At 50.1% G+C, this 20,418-nt stretch overlaps 1 long non-coding RNA gene across 2 annotated transcripts; it reads left to right on the plus strand.

The window, feature by feature from the left end:
- Positions 1–749: 749 nt before the first annotated feature.
- LOC132020062 (uncharacterized) lies at positions 750–18,748 on the plus strand. Of its 2 annotated transcripts, none has more exons than XR_009404914.1 (2): positions 750–1,023; positions 18,417–18,748. It is a non-coding gene; the product is annotated as an uncharacterized LOC132020062 (long non-coding RNA). The 2 variants fall into 2 exon arrangements; XR_009404913.1 differs by lacking the exon at positions 750–1,023 and adding an exon at positions 17,503–17,808.
- Positions 18,749–20,418: the final 1,670 nt, after the last annotated feature.

Consider the following 20,418-nt stretch of genomic DNA (forward strand, 5'->3'; position numbering starts at 1 on the left):
TCTCATTTCAAATACAGTAAATCTTTGGATTCGTTGGCAGGTCCCACTGTGGACAGTGCTTCAGTGACCTGCAAAGGATGTTTCCTGTGTATGACCTTGAGGAATATATGTGACCTCTGTGTCGCTCTGTTTCTTATCTGTAATGCGTGTGGGGGGGTTAGGACACCATGGTCCTTAAGCACCTGTTGCTCTACCCCATCTATGTGTCTAGGCTTCTCCCCCTCAACTGAGATTTCTGGTTTCTTTTTCTGCTATTATCATTTTCTTTTTTTGCCCCGCAGAAGGGCTTGTGTCGCTGTGCAGAGATGAGAGAGCTGGAGTCACCTTCTGGCTGGCTCCCTCTGCGACACTACCAATCATGTGGCCCTTTGGGACTCTAGTTTCCTCATCTGAGAAGTGAGGGACCAGGACTGTCTGATCTCCAGGAGACTTTCTGGTTCTGACACCCCTTGATTCTCCTATCCAAGGGTCACTCCTCTGATCCTAATTGGACAGTGGCTCGGGGCAGGTTTTTGCTGCTTTCAGCACAGGGTGGAGATGGTAGATTCTGGGCAGGGGACCCGCTGGGGGAGCCGGCCCCTCTTCTAGAGTCCCTGAGTCAGCTCCTCATGCCCTGACTTCATTTTTTCATCCGGAGTGTTGTGAAATCCCAGAACATCACCCACGCCCACTCTCAACACTGAGTACATTTGGAGCACATTCCAACACCAAGTAAGAGACATTTGGAGATGACATCTCACCTGGGAGCTTGGGAACCCCTGCTCCTTGTCCTTGTGTGTGATTTGAAGGGGGCTAGGATGGTGCCTGTCCCATGTCCCAGGAACCCTCTGCACCACACCAGGACAGTCAGTTCCCCTCCTGATGTCCCACATCAGGGCCTGGCCCACTTCCCGAGTGGGCTAAGGAGCCGGCAGAGCGGTGAGACTCAGAATCAGCTGGGGTGCCCGAGGAATGCAGATTCCTGGGCCCCACTCTGGAGAGCCTGAGTCCGTAGATCGAAATTGCATTTATCAAGGCCTCTGGGTGAGTCTGAGGCAGGGGGTTTGGGTGCTGCACCTTGAGAGACACACGTGGGGCTTGGGGCGATGGGGGGGTCAGAGCCCACTCCTGCTCTCACGTTGCTCAGGAGAAGCCCGGTGGGGAGCTAATAACGCTTACCTTGAAATGAGCGCAGTAACATGAGTCCCAGGACCGACAGATTTTATTCCTCCTCGTGCTTACAAAGCTTGGCTTTGTTCATTAAGAGGGTTTGACTGTGGCATTTTTCTGCAGGAGGCCTGCAGGGACAGTGAGGTAAAGTTAGCGGCAAGAGATGTCGGGCTCCCCGGGCTCACCACCGCCCCGGCTCGGTCTGCTGCATCTGAGGACCCACTGGTGAAGGACAAGGGGGCGGTCTCTAAGGCCCGTTGAAGCTCTGACCTTCTGGCATGGGGGGAGGGGACGAGGAACTGTCCTCATCTTATTCTAGGTAGGTAGTTGTCATTTCTGTTGCTTCTGAGCTATCCCTTTTTCTAAGGTCAATCGATGAACTTGAGTGCGCAAGGGCGCTTCGCTACGGGAATGATTTGAAGAGGCGGCTTGTGAAGGGTGAGCTTATGGTGGTTCCAGGGGGCTTGCTCAGCGCCCGCTGCCGAAGAACAATGTGGCAGAGGCATCCCTCAGAGGGGAGAGGAGCGAAGTCACAGCTCCACAGGCCTTCAGAGGAGGAACGTGAGGTTCATGGGCTCCTGGCAGGACATGCCACCCGTGGGGTTCCAGGAAGACGCTCTGGGGCCATGTGTCACCACTGGCCATGTTGGCTCTACCCATCGGGCTCATCAATCTGGTCTGAGAGCTGGACTTAGGGGTGCTGTCTTAGTTGGGGCTGCTGCGACACGGTACCATAGACTGGGCGGCTTATTAACACTTGATCTTAGAGAAAAGGCCAAGAAGCCTGGGTGGCTTATTAATGATAGAAACGTATTTCTCGAAGCCCTGGAAGTCTGAGGTCAGGGAGCCAGCATGGTCAGGTTCTGGTTCTCTTCCGGGTTGGGGCCTACCAACTTCTCACTGTGTCCTCACATGGTGGAAAGAGGTGAGGGCATTCTCTGAGGTCCCTTCTATAAGAGCACTAATTCCATCACTAGGGTTCCCCCCTTACTGCTAATCAGCCCCTCCTCCTGAAACCACCAGTGTGTGTGGGGGGGATTTCAGCTGATGGATCCTAGGGGGGCACCAGCATTCATGTTGCAGGTGCTTCTGGGAACTGGTGCCCTGGGCATCCCCAGGGGCATGTTGTGATGGCTGCAGGTTGAATCCCGTTGCAGTCATGTATCAGCTTGGGTAAGGCGGTAACTTCTCTGAGCATCAGTTTTCCCATCTGTAAAATGGGGTAACGTTCCTTATGTTGTTGAGAAGATTGAATGAGCTAGGCAGGCAAACTGCTTTAGCACAGTGCCGGATGCGGAATAAAGGTTAGACTTTATTATTATTAGTCACAGAAAGTGGCAGAGCCCCGAAATGAGGTCTGTATTAATTTGCTCAGGCTACCATAGCAAAATAGACCAAGACAGACCAGGGAGCTTCAACACCAGAAAATCATTCCGTCACAGTTCGGAAGTCCCAGACAAAGGTGTTGGCGGGTTTGCTTTCCTCTGAGGCCTCTGTCGTTGACGGCAGCCTTCCCACCTTGTCCTCATTGGTCCTCCGCACGCACGTGTGTCCCTGAGTCTGTTTGTGGCTGCAAATTTCCTCTTCTTCTGAAGACACCGTCAGACTGGATTAAGACCCACCCTATGGGCTTATTTTAACTTAATCACCTCTTTATAGATCCTGTCTCCAAATAAAGTCACATTTTGAGGTGATGAGGGTTAGGGCTCCACATATGGGTTTAGGGACACAAGTCAGCTTGTAACAAGGGCCGGTCTCTGGGCCAGGATCTCCGAGGATCAGACAGAAGAGGCCCCCCCTATAGGGAGTCTGATGCGAGAGTGGGGCACAAGCTTGCATGGGGGCCACGCTGTGGCTGCCTGGGCGGCCCATCCCTCGGGACTGTGCTGCCAACTGCTGCACATCTAGGGTTATGGTTGATGGCTGGGTTTGCAGGGGGCCCAGCCTGGCCCGTGGGGTTGACATCAGCTCCACAGGTGGCATGAGGAGGTGAGTGTGCAGGATACGGAAGGGAGAGCAGACGGTAGCTCTAGAAGAAACAGGAGGATTGCATCCTTGGCCATTAGGGGGACAAAACAAAGGCAAGTTTGGGGATCCCTGGGCCCCCAGCCCAGCTCTTTTGGGTTCACAAAACTCTTGCTTTCTTTCATTGGGTCAGGAAACCCTTTTAAGGAAGACAGTGATGGGTGTTCTGGCCATTTAGGGCCTTCTCCTGGCTCTGGTCCACGCATTTCTTTAGGAAATGCAAATCTGGGCTTTAGCAGACAACCAGGTAGCTGGGGTGTAGGTCCTCAACATCTTGGAGGCTTTCAAGGACAGGCCTAGAGCCCGGCGTGGGAGCAGGTGTGCCAGTCCACTAACTTTCAACCCCAGGATGAGCTCGTGAAGGTCACTTGTCAAGCGCCCTCTTTTCCCCTTCCCATTCTTCTCTTCCATGAGGGTCCTCCTGAGCTACTTTGTGGACTTCCCCAACATCCGGGAAGATCTGTCCCTGCTTGGGTTCCTGGACTCAGCATCTCTTTACCTGCCATTCAGCTTTGATTTTTGGCAGAAGGCGGGGTCCCAAGGATGGCATCCTGGCTCTTATTGCTGGAGTGAGGGTGGGCAGTACATGCTGTCGCCACGAACATTCCAGCTCCCTCACCTTGATCTCAAGGCTGTCTTTTCAGCCTTTTATTCACATCAGTTAGCTAAATGGTTTGGGGATTTGATAGTCTTTCTGTTCATAGTCATTCTGAGGGTGCTAGAAATGGAAGAGGGCATTCTTTTCAAACCCTTGAGCTGTGTCAGAATTAACTTAGAGTTTCTGACTGAGCCCATGGCAGAATGTATTTAGACACAGTCCTTTTATGGGGAGATGTGTTCCTGGGACAGAACCCCCAAATCCAGACTAGAATTCAAACTATATCTCCTACTTAGAGGGTCTCCTCAAGCCAGCCCTCCTTCTAGGGGAGCCAAAACACTCTGGAGAACTTGCTCAGCTCCTATGGACACCAGGTTGTAACCTTCTTGGAAGATAGTCGTGAAGTGCCAAATGCAAGTTCTGGGTTCAAATCCTGGCTCTGCTGTTGACGAGTTGGGTCTTCTGGGGTGTTTCTGAGTCTTAGTTTCCTCATTTCTGAGTCATGCGTGATACATATGAAGTACTCAAAAAATCATAGCTGATTTTATTCTTTCTTTAAAAAAAATCTTTGAGAGAGAGCGAATGAGTAGGGGGAGGGGAAGAGGGAAGGGAGAAGCCGACTCCCCACTGAGCAAGGAAGCTGACCTGGGGCATGATCCCAGGACCCTGAGATCACAACCTGAGCCAAAGGCAGACGCTTAACTGACTGAGCCACCCAGGCGTCCCCTGATTTTATTCTTATTGTTATCATGAATTCAACTTCCTCAGCCCAAATGGTGTTGGGTATAGTGGTTTCCCCTGGAGTGAGGATAAGGTGGAAGAAATAACCCTGGAGCCACGCTGGTCCTCAGGGAAGCTGATGAGTGACAAGTTGGACAAGAGTGATAACAGCCAGCTGGAAGATTCTGCTCGGGGGAAGAACAACCTCAATTGTGGGAGAAAGCCAAGACAGGTTTAAAATATCTGAAGTACGCCTTCTGACATGTCAAGATAATGCTGTTTACCCTTCTGGAAATGCAGCACCTAGCTATGGATTTGGTTCAGAGATGGGATGCTCCTGGGACATCTGACTTTGTTTCGGGGAGCAGAGGGCCATAGGATCCTCCTATTATCCTTGCAAAACTTGCAGAAACCCCTCTTGCAACTTCACGGGTTCCCTTGTGTGAGCCCAGGAAGAGCTCAGACTCAGGGGACAAGGGTTGAGGAAGACACTTCCTGGCTTCGATCTCCATCACCCCCTCAGTTGGGAAGTTTTAGACAGAAGTCAAATAAAACCATGGAAGTGCTTGTCTGCCTTCTCCACCCTCCAAGTGAAAGCAGCTGGTAAGAAACTACAGGAATTCAACCGATCCTCCTAATCCACTGTCACGTGGGATCAGAGCTCCTTCTTGCAGACAGTGCAATGGCACAGGCTCTGGGGCATGGTGGGTAGAATCCCAGGCTCCAGAGTGGGGGGTGCCTCCAGGTCTGGGTCCCCACTTACAAGCTGTTCTTCTTTTCTTTTGAAATTAATTTATTTAGTTGAGAAAGAGAGATAGGCAGGCAGGACAGAGGGAGAGGGAGAGAATCTCAAGCAGACTCCCTCCTGAGCGTGGACCCTGATGTGGGGCTCGTTCTCATGACCCTGAGATCATGACCTGAGCTGAAATCGAGAGTCTGATGCTTAAGAGACTGTTCTTAAATAGCCTCACAAGCTGTTCTTAAATAGCCTCTGCCTCCCCCTTGCTGAAAAGGGGGTGATAGTAACCATGCACATCATAGTTGTGTTGTACAGATACAATGAGACTATAGATGTGAAATCCTGGGCATGTAGGAAGCAGTGTTATCTCTTACTGTGATTACTCTCTTTGGGATGGGATATGTGATTTGCCGGTAGGCTTCTTGGGAATATTTTGCTAATTGTCATGAAGTACTATCTGTCCTTTGAGACCATTATTATTATTATTTTGAGACTAAAGGCTTTTGGTCTTCTAGAGGCCTCTTCTTCTTCTTCTTTTTTTGTTTAAGGATTTTAATTTTAAGTAATCTCTACACTCAATGTGTCTTGAACTCCCAACCCCAAGATCAAGAGTCGCATGCCCCACCGATGGCCAGCCAGGTGCCCCTCGAGAGTCTTCTTAGTAAGCAGTCATTCGAAGCATTCCAGCAATTGGCCTTCCGGGTGGCTTGCTGGGCAAGGACCTGGGATGGGCACAGGGTGAGCGTCCGGGGTTGCAGAGGGACCCGGAAGAACACTGGACCAGATGACAACCGTTCTCTGACCCGACCTTTTGCCCTGGGCTGCATTCCCCAAACCACCCGTGGTATTTGAACTGAAGTTTCGCCCCCAGGATTGTTCTGAAGTCTTGGTGGAGAAGAGATGAGTTGAGACCCGTCCTTGGCATGTGGAGGTGATACCGCTGGCCCACAGATAGAAGGGCTGGCTGAGATGCCGGCCCTTCCTGGAATCCTGAACTGATCTCTCCACCAACCTTCCCATGACTGTTTTTTTTTTTTTTAAAGATTTTATTTATTTATTTGACAGAGAGAAATCACAAGTAGATGGAGATGCAGGCAGAGAGAGAGAGAGGGAAGCAGGCTCCCTGCTGAGCAGAGAGCCCGATGCGGGACTCGATCCCAGGACCCTGAGATCATGACCTGAGCCGAAGGCAGCAGCTCAACCCACTGAGCCACCCAGGCGCCCCCATGACTGTTTTTTGAAAATGTCATGAGTTTTTGATACTTACTTCAGTCAGCATCTGCTGAATGGCTGCTGCTGTGCGAGGCCCCCAGAATGCAAATAGGTGAGAGAGATCCCAGTCTGTAAGTCCAGCGAGGCGAGGGCTGGGGGCTCTTGGAGCTCCCTGCTGACAACTTCTTGTCCCCTCCCTGCTGGAGAAGGGCCAGGAGGGCGTTCTCCTCCTGCAGGCAGCAAAAGCAGAGGCTCCGAGGAGGTGTAACAATGCGGTTCATTCAGGAAGTGAGTGGCCTCAGATGGAGGAGCAGGTCGCGTGGGCGGGTCAGAGTGCCACCTGGGAGTCCTTATCTTTGGGGAGTGGGAGCCACTGGAGGCTTTTAATATGGGGAAATGACACCAGCTGGCTTTTGTTTTTCTTAGTTATCACAGTGATGGGTATTGAACATTTCTTGTGATAGGCATTAACTAAAGGCTTTACCAAGTTCTCTTTTTCTTTTTCAAGATTTATTTATTTTAGAGAGCGAGTGGGCAGGCAAGTGAGTGGTGGGGAGGGGCAGAGGGAGAGGGAGAGAATCCTGAGGCAGTCTCCCTGCTGAGTGTGGAGCCCAACGTGGGGCTTGATCCCAGGACTCCTGAGATCATGACCTGAGCCAAAATCAAGGGCCTGCTGCTTAACCAACTGAGCCCCCTAGGCATCCCCCAGGTTATCCTATTTAAGCTTCTTACAGAGGAGGCTGGGAGAGCCCATGGAGCCCAATCGTGTAGCGGCAGATGAACCTCCGTCTCTCCAACAACCAAAGTCCTTGCTATCCACGGCTCCTCCATCTCCCTGCACCTCAGAGCCCCGTCTAGAACGTCTCCCTCATGGGGTTGTTTTATGAACTTGGGGGGGGGGGATACTTGGGCACTTGGTACAGTGCCTGGCACCCAACAAACGTTAGTCACTGTTATTTTTAGCATTGTTGTTGTCATCTGTTGTAGAGAGTGCTTGCTGGTGTGCCAGGTGTTGGGTACCTTGAAGTTTGAAACCACATGGGCTGGTGGGAGTAAACTGTGCTAATAAACCAATCCTGCCAGAGCAGGGTGCTGACTAGGGTGCACGGCAGGAGTCTGCCTGCACCCACCCCAGTTGCTGTGGTTTCCGACTTGGGCACCTCGTTCTCTCTGTCCTGGGTGCCTCTCCAGCTCTGGTCTGGGTGACCCCATTCTCACAGCTCCTTCTCTGATGCTTCCTGCTGCACCCTCTGGTTTCAGTTTTGCTACAGCTGAGCGGAGGCTCACCCCACCGGTGGCAGAATGGTGGATGCACTGGAGGGACCGAAGTCCAGGAGGCTGTTGAAAGTGTCCAGGGGAGACAAGGTCAAGGCTGGAAGGGCACAATCATGGGAATGGAGAGAGAAGACAGCTTTTGGGATATTTTGGATTTAAACTGATAAGATGTGGCATTCTGACATCACAAGGAGAAGACAAAGGGAGATGTGAAAAATAAATAATATCTCTCACTTCAGTGGCCTGAGGACCCTAGTGTTTCCCTTTCTGTGCTTCCTTCAGTGGATCTTATCCATTCCTATGGCTTTTAATACATTTCTAGGATGACAATCTAGACAAATTCCCAATTCCCTGAGCTTCAGCCTTGAGTACCTAGCTGTCTCTTGCTCTCTTCACTTGGATGAAGTCCATCTCCAAAACAGAACTCCAAAAATGATTTGTCTGCCTTACCCCTAAACCTGCTTCTCCATTTCAATCAATGGTACAACTCTTCCTTGTGTTGAAGCTAGAAAATATGGGGATCACCCTTGATGCCTCCCGCTTCCTTACCGCTGGGCTCCCCCTCATCGGCTAGTTCCCTAATTGCTTCCTCGGAAATACATCACAAGGGAAACACGTCACCATCTGCACTGCCGCTGTCCAGGGCCAAGCCACCCCCATCTCTCACTGAGGTGACTGTGAGTCCACACTGCCTCCCCTCTTCTACTTTGGCTCCAAATTCCAGCCACGGTGATCTTGTAGGAGCACAGATTCCACTGGACTGTTTCATCTTCCCTCATGAATTCCAGCTGCACTTAGCATAGCAACCACCACCTTCCAGGGACTTCCAAAGTCCTACACAGATCTCAGCTTCATCAGACTCCCCCCTTCCCTTCACTCTTCTCCATCCTCACTGGTTTCCTGGCAGTCCCCATAACATGCCGTGTCTTTCCTTCCTGGGGCACTCAGCCATGGTTCATGCTGTTCCCACTGTCTGGGATGCAGTGCCCCATCACTGCCATCGCTTTTCCTTCTCACCCTTCAAACTCCAGCCTAAATGCTCCCCCTTGGGTCACTGCCTACAGCCTGAGGAAGTAACACATCTTTCTCAACATCCTCTTTAGTTTATCTTCATTCAGAGCATGGACTGATCACCAGCTGAGATCTGTTACCTGTTCATCTTGTGTATTGTTTGTCTCCCCCACCTAGAGTGTCAACTCTATGAGGCTAGCCAGGCATATAGAAGACATTTGTTGAGTTAGTAGCCAGTGGATGAAGAGGGAACACACCGAGGCAGCACGGAGGGCCAGGAGAACCCCGATATTCAAGGGGTGAGCAGAGGGGCTGTCAAAGGGTCATGGAGACTTGAGAATGAGGGACAGGAGAGAAGTGTCAGTAACCAAGAGGGGAAGGACATTGGTTGGGGATGCTACTGGCTCCAGGTCATGGCAAACCTGTCCCATGGTGATGAAGACAAGAGATGATTCTTCTCGTAGTCAAAATGTTTGGTGGCAATGCTCTGGGCCAGTGTTGCTCAGGTGCTCTTAGCCTTCCCTCAGCCTCAAGCATCACATCGTCACACAACTGAGTTCAAAGACAGGAAACCAGGAGCAGGGTGGGGCAGACATCCTCCTCACATGTTTCTCTCTTCTTGGTGGGGGGTGAGATGGTGAGAGTGCTGCCCCCAGAAGACTCCAACAGGTGTTCCTCCATATTCCACTGGTTAGAAAGGACACATGCCTGCCCTTGGACCAGGGACTGGGCCCACCTTGCTGAAATACAAGAATCACTTTCCTGTCTTTGAACAAAGTTGGGATTGTGCCAGCTAAGGAGAAGGGGAATGGCTTTTGAGTAAGCGATGCACCGTCCTTGCTCTAGGCACATTGCACAAGGAAGCATTTTTTCTGTTGGTCACATAGGATGGGTATAGAGCGGAGGCTGCTGGAGTTGCTGCCCGTAGACTGTGTGTGGCTCTTGAGAGAGTAGTTCCCATAAAGTGGTTGGGCCGGGCTGTCCACTACAAGCTTACGAATTAGTGGGAGAGATTTAGGAGAGGAAGGTAGATGACCAGGAAATTTGATGTTGAAGGTAAGAGGAGAGATGGGGCAATCTCTGGCCGCAGGAGGCAGATGCAAAGAGATCTTTCCAGTTTGGGGCAGACTTGAAGATGTTTACTGGATGAGCCAAAGAAGCCAGCAGGAGAGAGGGGGAAGCAGGATGGGGTAGTTGAGTCCCTCGCCTTGAAAGAGGCATGGGGATGGGCTGAAGTGCACCAGACGGGTGGCTATTACTGGACAGGGTGGGGAGGCTTTTCTGGAGACTCAGATGCCTTCTGAGATGGGAGAAGGGTCGCAGGATGGTGAAGGTGCCCAGGGATGAAGATTCCCCTCCCTTTCCTTTGTGTGACAATGGGCTCATGCAGAGAGTGAATGGGTGACCTTGACCTTTCCAAAGGTTAGAACATTTGTTTTAACATTCTGATATAACAGACTAACAACAACAACAACAAAACCACCCCAGGTCCATCTGCGTGGCTGCACTCCCAAAGTCCAAGGACAAAGACTGATCCTTGGGTTTTCTTGTTTCAGCGGAACAGAGCCTCTCAGCACATGGTCAGGGGCGTGGCTGTTATACTGTCTAGAGCATGCAGGACACTTAACAGACAGCAAGAGCTTCCAGATCCTGCCGCCGATGGGCAACAAGGTGGAGGGGTGCATGCCCTGAATTGGTCAGAGAGGACTTGGGTCCTAGGTCCAGATGCACCACTTACAAGCTGGGTTTTGCTGTTATCCTCCAGGCCTGTGACCTCATCTGCAGGGGGCTGGGCTGTTGACAGCTCCACTCCTCTCTCCTCTGCCCACAGCTTTAAAAATGTGGATGCTCCTTACTGGGAGCTAGGGGAGGGCCTTCCTGCCCCCTCCACATCCCTGTCTGGGGAGTTTTGACTCTGCTCAGTACCCCTTGGAACAGGACAGTGTTTTCTTTCACCATTAACCCTGGTCCCTCACTTCTGGCATCTTCTCCCCTTTGTTTTGGGGAATGATGGCATAAGGCCCAGCTAGTGGGATAGGGAGCCAAACCTTTCTCCTCTATTTATTCAGATCGTAGCTATGGATGCAGCAAAAAGCAAACAGAAGTTTGACTAGATATATGGGCTCAATATTCCACAACATTCAAAGCCGGTGCCTACTTACGTAGGAGGCATAAAACACAACATTATGTTAAAATGAATAATGGCCCCAACAGAAAAAAAGAGGTTATTTTTTAAGAAAAAATACTTAGGAGGCATGTTCAGATGCTAAGTTGGTCAGATTGTCTTCTTCTCAAGGGCTTGTTAATGTCCATCCACACCCTGTGCTATCTCTCGGGGTGAGAGTTCTAAAGGGGACATGTCTTCTCTTAGGTCACCCTGTTTAGCTGGCATGTGGGGTTGGACGTTGACCTCAGGAGGGTTCTGTGCATGTCTCATGGCTTCGCTGGGGGATTCCGATGTTGGTAAGGAGTGGGGGGGCTGGGATCCCGGAGTCCCATCAAAGCTACTGCAGTCAGATCAGTCCTGCTCATCTCTGCATCGCTTGGACTCCACTTCCTCATGACCAAAACGTGACTAATGATAGTTTTGCCCTCATGGGGTGGCTATGGGGATTCGATGAGTTTACACTTGGGCAGTGTCTAGGAAAGTGCCCGGATGGAATCAGTTACTCAACCCACCATCACAGAGGGCCGGCAACTTGTCCGTTACACCTTGTGGGAAGGAAACCCCAGGTGCATCTCTGCCCTCACGGAGTCAGCATCTAGCTGAAGAAAGAACATGGACCTTGTAGAAATGGATAGAGAACCAGAGCAGCCTCCAAGACCAGCCCTTCCCGGTGGCACGGAGGACTTCCTGGAGGGCCAGCAGCTGCTGGGTGGGGCGCGCCGTCAGCCGGCCCTGCTTCATCTCCTGGCCGCCAAAGCCGGGAGAAAGGAGAATCTGGTATTCATTGTGTGGTTGTTTCTAATTTCCTTCTGCTTTCGAGATCCTCTTCTGAGGGAGAACAATGCCCTGAACAAGGCTCGGGCTTCCTTGTCCAGGCACCCGCCCAGCTGTGGGGGTGGGGGTGCCGGAGAGAATGCAATGGCCGGCACTCCAAGGGCAGATGGCGTTTGACTCCTGTCCTCTGAGAGCGCTGGGGACGGGGGGGATTGGTGGCTGGTTCGAATCCCAGCCTATTGTTTGCTGTTATATCCCTGGGGCTTTGAGCAACTCCCTCCATCTCATTTATGAGTGTTATTTATAAACTGTCCCTGTTTGCCGAGGAAGGACAGTCTTTCCTGTACTGCCAGCTACAGGTACTGATACAGGAAAGTTCATCTGAGGCTGGACCTCCCATGGCACCTAGATTCTAGAGCCACTAGGTTGCGCCATGTTCTCCCGCCACCATAACCCCGGCAGGAGGAAGTGGTGCTGGGTCCTTGACAGCATGGCTCTGGCCAGGGCCAGCGCCCGGACCAGTACGGGAGGGATCCTCAGAGGGCCTTGGGCTGGGCATTTCCCCAGCCCATGTCTTGTAAGTCTGATGGGAGCAGAAGGCCCAGGACTGGGACCAAGGAAAGGGCATGATTTCCATACCCCTTTCTGTCTTCATACTTGTCCTCTTGTTTGTGGGGGTGAGCTTGGTGCTGGCGAGAAGTCATCGAAGATGGTTCAGGAAGGCATCCTGCTGCTTGACCTGAGGCTACCGGCTCCATGTCAGCATCTTCAATGTGGGAGAATGACAGTGTCTCCTTCAGAGGCTGGGTGAGGACGGACCCAATTCATGTATGTATAAGGTGTTCAGAACAGGGTCTAGGGTCTAGTAAGTGCTCAGTAGGGGTTAATAGCCACCATAACTTGGGAGGCTCCAGCCTTAACTTGGGGGCTGCCCTGGGGATCCCATCACCTGCCTGTTTGGTGACAGGGCCAGAACAGACCTGATCTCCAGGCTCCCTCCGGCTCTCCACCCACCTCTGTTCCTCTCCAACTCCTCCGCTCCGACAGGTGCACCCAGGTGGTATGTCCGTCATTTCCCTCACAATGACAGAATTAAAACTAAGATGTGGTCATGGCGTTAGTCACCTCAAAACACTCCCGTTGGCATGGGTGGTCATCGGTGCCCACTGGAGGCTCTGGAACGGACTCTCAGGGATCAACGCTCCCATGAACACGCGGGGGGCTTGTCCGATCCCAGTCTGCTGTTCGATCTGAGCAGCCCTGGTTGTTTCTGGAACAGGACCTGTGGCTTGGAGGGAGAAAGTTGCTGTGGGAAGCAGTCCCAGGTTCCCTGGTGGGACTGGAAATTCTGCCTCCAGCCCTGGAATTTTGACTTCCTGTTTGGCCTGGCTTTGTTCCCCCACATATTTGGCTGTGGTGTATCCTCTCCCTCCCCCTCTCGGGATCCGTTTCCTCATCTGTAAAATGAGGGGGTTGCACTAGATCGTATCTAAGGCTCTCTTCAGCTTGAAAAAGCTATGATTTGCCTCCCACCCTCTTGCTGTTCCCTCAGGCCTCTTGATTGACAGAGGAAGGTGGGAAGGAAATGGGCGGACCCAGAAGAGCTGTGCGTCCTACAGCGTAAGGGGCGGGCCCCGTAGCACAGGAGTTTCTAGCCCCAAATATCTATGACAAGGGAGGCTGGGAAACCTTGCATTAAAGGAGAGGGGTTGAAGGGAGGAAAGAGCAAAGACATTGTAAGTGCCCTAGAAATGACAAGTGGGTAGAAGAATGATGATAAAAGGGCAAATCCAGGGTGGGGGGGGGGGGAACATGTGTGGGCAAAAGTTTTATAAAGGGGAGCAGCGAGCGTGCTAGGATGGGAAGAATGTGTCTGCCCAGTGATCCCAGTTAGGGTGTCGGAGTAAGCCGCTGGGCTGAGAGTGTAAACAGTCCTGAGGGGGACTGATATCCTCCCCAAATGTCCCTGCTCCTTTCTGGCTCATTTTGGAAGACGTGTTCCCCAGCACCCCCAAATTAGGGTCTCTGGAATTCCAGAAGTATAGCCAGTCCGCAGGGGTCCTCTTTGATGCTCTAGGTTGGCTTTAGGATGACAGACTGGTGGGTCCCAAGACAGGCAGTCATTGTCCTGTGAGCAACACCAGGCAAACCAGTCATGGTGAGGTTTTCTTTCTTTCTTTTTGTAAAATTAAATTTATTTATTTATTTATTTGACAGACAGAGATCACAAGTAGGCAGAGAGGCAGGCAGAGAGAAAGGAGGAAGCAGGCTTTCCGCTGAGCAGAGAGACGATGTGGGCCTGGGATCATGACCTGAGCCGAAGGCAGAGGCTTTAACCCCCTGAGCCACCCAGGTGCCCCATGGTGAGGTTTTCTGTTCGAACTTCGCTCCTTATTGAAAAAGCTGCTAATCTCCAACTCCAGAGGAAGATACAGGGAAAACGAGATTAAAGGAAATTAACATAGAGTGGATGTCTTCATGACCTTGGGGGTGGACAAGATTTTCTAAAACAACACCGAAAGCACTGACTATAGAAGAGAAACTGGTAAATTGAGCTTTATCGGAAGTATAACTCAACAAAAAGCACCATTCAAAACATGAAAAGGCAAGCCTCTGTCTCAGAAGAAATCTGCAATACATACATTCGACCAAGTGTTCACTTTCAGGATCTATGAAGAACCATCATAAATCAATAAGAAGGGGACCTGGGTGGCTCAGTGGGTTAAGCGTCTGCCTTGGGCTCAGGTAGTGATCTCAGGGTCCTGGGATCGAGCCCTGCATCAGGCTCCCTGTTCAGCAGTGAATCTGCTTGTCCCTCTCCCTCTGCTTCTTCCCTTCCCCCTGCTTGGTTTTCTCTATCTCTCACTCTCTCTCAAATAAATAAATAAGTAAATAAATAAAATCTGTAAAAAGTCCTTAAAATAAATCAGTAAGCAAAAGATGATGACACAATAGAAATTGGGCAAAAGACTTAATATTCACAAGAGATCGGGGCACCTGGGTGGCTCAGGGGGTTAAAGCCTCTGCCTCGGCTCAGGTCATGATCCCAGGGTCCTGGGATCGAGTCCCCCATCGGTCTCTCCGCTGCTTCGTCCTCTCTCTCTCTACCTGCCCCTCTGCCTACTTGTGATCTCTGTCTATCAAATAAATAAATAAAATCTTAAAAAAAAAATACTCACAAGAGATCATATCCAGATGGCCAAAGGTGCTCGACAACTTTACTCATGAGGAAGATGCACGTTAAAATTAACCATGAGGACATAGCACTACACACCCACCAGAGCGGCTAGAATGAAAAAGTGACAAGACCAGGGGTCACTGGTGATACAGAGCCACTGGAACTAGCATACATCGCTGTGTGGACCGTAGAAATGTACAATCCCGTAGGAAACTTGTTTGGTAGTTTCTGTTCAAGTTAAAGATACGCCTACTCCTTCACTCAGTCATTCCTCTCCGGGTATATGTATCTAAGAGATACGACCACACAGAGATATGTACAAGAATGTTCAAAAGCATTGTCTCCAAACTTGAAGTTCCCATCAATGGCAGGTTGAAGCAGTAAACAAACGGTGGCATATTCCTACAGTAGAGTATGACATGGGAGTGAAAGATGACATGTTATAGGATTTCATTACTATGAAGGTCGAGAAGAGGCAAAGCTGACATAGGAGAGGTCAAATCTTAGTTCTGTCTGGTGGAGCAATGGACTGAGAGGGCACATGAGAGAACTTTTTGGGGTGCTAGAAATGTTCTGTGTCTGGACTGGGGTGGTGTTTATATAAGTGCATATATGTAAATGATGATCAGGCTGTCCATTTATGCATTTTATTCTATCTCAAGGATTTATTTATGTATTTGAGAGGGTGAGGGGGTGGGGGGTGCTGGGAGGGTGGGAAGGCACAGAGGGAGAGGGAGAGAAATCCTCAAGCAGACCCCCTGCTGAGGGCCCCCGGGCTTGATCGCAAGGTCCTGAGACCATGACCTGAGCTGAAATCAAGAGCTCAGCAGACTGAGCCACACAGGCTCCCCAATTATTTTATTTTATTTTAGTTAATTTAATTTTATTTTATTATTTTATGTTATTTTAATAGCACTTAGTTAATGTATAGTGTCATATTAGTTTCAGGGGTACAATAGTGTAATGCAATCCTTCCATACATCCCTCTGTGCTCCTCACACCAGGTGCACTCCTGTGTGCTTGACCGTGTATGTGGTAGACTTTGATTGAAGAACATGAAAAGAAATGCAGATTCCTATGTCCAAGGGAAGTAGTGACAACAGTAATTTACTGAACACTCAATGTATGCTAGGTGTTTTATATAGATTATTTCATTGACTTCATCCAAACCACCCTGTCAGCTAGGTATTATTCTCATTTTAAAGAAGATGAAACTGGAACTTCAGAAGGTAAATAGCTTGCAGAGACTCACCGCTGCGAAACAGAAGAACTGGAACCTGGGCACCGCAATCTCTGTTCTTGCTACTTGGCTTGGGATCTTAGGGTGATGTAGGTGCTGCATCAAAGCTTCCCCTCCAAGCATCAAAGCCTTTGATACCATTAAAAAAAATGAAAAGCTTTATTTATTTGTATTCGAAAGAGAGAGAGCGAGCGACAGCAAGAGAGAGGGTATGGGGGGAGGGGCAGAGGGAGAGGGAGAAAGAGAATCTCAAGCAGATGCCATGCTGAACGTGGAGCCTGATGCAGGGCTCGATCTCACGACCCCAGGATCACGACCTGAGCTGAAACCAAGAGACGGATGCTCAACTGTCTGAGCCACCCAGGCACCCTGATACCATTTTTAAAAAAATTTTTTTTTTTTTTTTAAGATTATTTATTTATTTATTTGACAGACAGAGATCACAAGTAGACAGAGAGGCAGGCAGAGATAGAGGAGGAAGCAGGTTCCCTGCTGAGCAGAGAGCCCGATTCGGGGCTCGATCCCAGGACCCTGGGATCATGACCTGAGCCAAAGGCAGAGGCTTTAACCCACTGAGCCACATAGGCGCCCACCCTGATAGCATTTTTAAAGAAAACATCGTCATGTCTCCTGACATTCCAGAATTAAATCCCTCTACTGTCTTAAAAAGAAGAAGAAAAAAAACCCCCGGCATTGAATGGGGAAACTTTCCATGAATTTGTTCTAATTGGGAGAAGAACCTGTGGTTTCCTACCCACCCTGCTCATCCTAACTGTTCTGTGTTGTAAATTTTCTGAGGAGAAAGCATTGGCTACAGAAGTCAATACTGGAAGCCAAGCTTGAGCTCCAGTTCACTCCTCTTAAACCGGGAGGCTCTCAGGAAGTTATTTAGCTTCTCAAAGCCTTTGTTTCCTTGTCTGTGAAGAGGGGACTTGGTACCTACCTTATAGTTTCACCGCAAGGGTTGAATGAGGTCATACCTAAGAAGCCCTCAGCCCAGCAGCAGGGTCATAGCAAGTGCTCAGTAAAGGGTAGTATAGAGATGTCGGAGCTGGGGCACCTGGGTGACTCAGTCATTAAGCGTCTGCCTTCGGCTCAGGTCATGATCCCAGGGTCCTGGGTTTGAGTCCCGCACTGAACTCCCTGCTCGGCAGGAAGCCTCTTTCTCCCTCTCCCATCCCCCTGCTTGTGTTCCCTCTCTCTCTGTCTCTCTCTCTCTGTCAGATACGTAAATAAAATCTTAAAAAAAATGTTGGAGCTGATACTGAGTTGGTTCCACCCAGGGCTCTTAAAGCTTAGCACCTTTCTCCTTCAAACAGTTCAGCACACATATTAAAAAAAAGTTATGGGAATGATTTCTCTAGAGTGGAGACACTTCGGGTGGGGCAGAGTCTCAGTGCTTTAGTTAGAGGTGAGGGGGGAGGTCCCTTTCAGCTAGACTGGTACGACAGAGGTATTAGCTGGGTAGGACTTTCAGAAATGGATAAGATCTTGTCACAGAGAAGGGACCAGGAAGGTGAGGGAGGGAGGGGTACCTCGAGCGCAGGGGGTGCGTCTGGAGTGGTTAAGCCGACCGGTTTGGAGGGCGCCAAAGATTTATGTAGGAACTACTGGAAGATAAGCTTAGAAGGGAAGACTGGCTCCGGATGAGGTCCCACTAAGGATGCTGGACTCCGTCTGCAGGAGGAGGAGTCACTGACCATGGTTGAGCAGGGAGGGGGTAAGATGAATCCAGGGTGGGCAGACCCACATGGGAGGTCAAAGAGTCTGGGCCAGGAAGCCAGCGAGGAGAGAAAAAATGCAGGGTCCGGTGGGAAGGAGTTCGGTGTGATCTGGGGAGCGTGGGGGAGGACTCTTGAAGTCTTGGAGTCAATTTCTTGAGTTTACAAAGCAGAGAGAAAGTCTGTGTGGAGATGGTCATGAAAGGGATTTCGTCAAGGCTAAGACTGGAGGGGGCGCCTCATCCCTTCCTGGGTCCTCCCCTTCAGTCTGCTATTGGCATGTCCTCAAGAGCACCGTCTCCTCTTCCGGTTTTGGGCTTGCGCGGGGCACCCTAAGAACAGATACAGGCTCTCTACAAACATCCTTTCCATCCTCACAGCCTAGGAACCGCACAGAGGGTGGTGTTTCAAGACCAAAACAGATCCAACAGCAGAGCAGTGTCCAGACCTATCCTCCGCAAGACAAGACTTTGTTTAGATGCTGTACCAAGGGGTTCTCAGGGATCTTCTCTCAGCCGGCGCAAAGCTAACGAGAGGTCTCCCCGTTTTATGGAGAGATGCAAACGGTGTTTTGAATAAAATTCCCTTTGTTATTGTTGTTTTACAGGGCTGTAGCAGCGGCCAGGAAGAAAACTGCCCCCTCTGAAAGTTGTTTTGGTGACTGTTCTTTGGAGCATTGTTCTAAAAATGGGAAATTACATACTGCCGGGCCAAAGGAAACAAACACCTGCAGTTAAAGGCATACCTTCCTCGAGGTGGCTTTTAGAGCCCAGCCCGTTCTGGGTGTAGGGCTGCCGCAGGAGTTCCACTTGGTGCATCTCTTCTTTTCTACGGGGATCGGGCGTGGGCTTATATTTGTAACCAGGGTGGGCTTGGGCAACTACCGGGCTCTGGTGATTGTCTTTTACTCCTTCATCCAATAAACATCTATCGAGCATCTCTGCTGGGTCTGTGTTGGTTTTCACTACTCCCTTCCCTGGCACCAAAGTTCAGGAGAGTGGGCCACGTGGGTGGCTCAGTGGGTTCCAGCTCTTGATTTCAACTCTGGTCATGAAGTCAGGGTGGTGAGGTCGAACCCCGTGTTGGGCTCTGAGCTGGTCGAGGAGCCTGCTCAAGATTCTCTCCCTCTCCTTCTACCCCTCCCCCATTCTCTCTCTCTCCCTCTCTAAAACAAGCAAGCAAACAAACAAATAGAAATGTTTAAAAAAAGGGTGTACCTGGGTGGCTCAGTGGGTTAAGCCTCTGCCTTTGGGTTGGGTTGTGATCTCGGGGTCCTGGGATGGAGCCCCGCATTGGGCTCTCTGTTCAATGGGGATCCTGCTTCCCCCTTTTTTCTGCCTGTTGCTCTGCCTACTTGTGATCTCTCTCTCTCTGTCAAATAAATAAATAAAACCTTTAAAAAATGTTAAAAAAAATCACAGGTAAAGTTGGCTTCCAGTCACCACTTGTCATTTTCAGAAGTCAATGCATGACTTCTGCCTCCCTATATTGGGGAACCAGACGGAGCCCCAGCACCTTCTCTTCCTCCTCTCTCTTTCCTCTTTATTCAACTACAAAAATAAAAATGTTATTTTTTAACACGTCACTCAATATGTTTCTTTAAGTGTATGATTTTTCACGGTTTCCCGTTATGGGGCTACATACAGAAGTTCTCGTTCTGTGCTGTGAGACATCAAAAGGTAATTTTTTGGTTATCTGGTTAATTGTTAACACTTATCAACCTTGCTATCATTGCAAAATAATCAGGTCTTGAAACTCATCAAGGGTGAAATGAATACATTTCAGGTCGATTTGTGGTTTAGGGAGAATCCAGCTGTATAAGCTGATCTCATCTTTGTTGGGAGCAAGAAAGACAGGAGCAAGGGGGAAACAGCGAATGTCCAACTTTTTGGAATGCGTTGACTTTGGTTAGAACTTCCTGCCCAGGAACATGTGCCTTCCTTCAAGGGGTTGGCCAGAGAGTGAGGGCAGATCTTTCTTGGGAGTCAGGGTTATCTCTCTGGGGACCACTTGGTGACTGATGTGGTCCTGCCTGGAAGAAGAGAGATGGGGATAAAAAGGGTGTGTAACGTTTCGTTTACTGTCTTGGTTTCCACTTTGGTCTCAACTTGTTCACCAGAGGCTCAAAAGTAGGACGCTGTGCTGGATTCGTCTTTGAGGGCTTCCTCACCAGCCCCCACCCCCAGCCTCGGCCCCTTTTGCTTACTCAGATTTTCTTTTTTAAGATTTTATTTATTTATTTACTTATTTGACAGAGACACACACACACACAGAGATCATAAGTAGCCAGAGAGGTAGGCAGAGAGAGAGGGGGAAACAGCTCCCCACTGAGCAGAGAGCCTGATGCAGGGCTCGATCCCAGGACCCCAAGACCATGACCTGAGCTGAAGACAGAGGTTTAACCCACTGAGCCACCCAGGTGCCCTGCTTACCTGGATTTTCTAACTTTTCTTCAATGACTGGCAAGATAACACAAATTTAGAACACATCCTTGTGGGGCTCATGTTCGAGAGGAAAGCAGATAAAAGGGAACATGCTCCAGGGAGATAAGTTTGCCACAGAGCCTAGATGAGGCGCGTTGGTGGTAGGGAGAGCCCCCGGGGCTCTTG

The sequence above is a fragment of the Mustela nigripes genome, chromosome 1, assembly GCF_022355385.1.
Source record: "Mustela nigripes isolate SB6536 chromosome 1, MUSNIG.SB6536, whole genome shotgun sequence".
NCBI classification, from domain to species: domain Eukaryota; kingdom Metazoa; phylum Chordata; class Mammalia; order Carnivora; family Mustelidae; genus Mustela; species Mustela nigripes.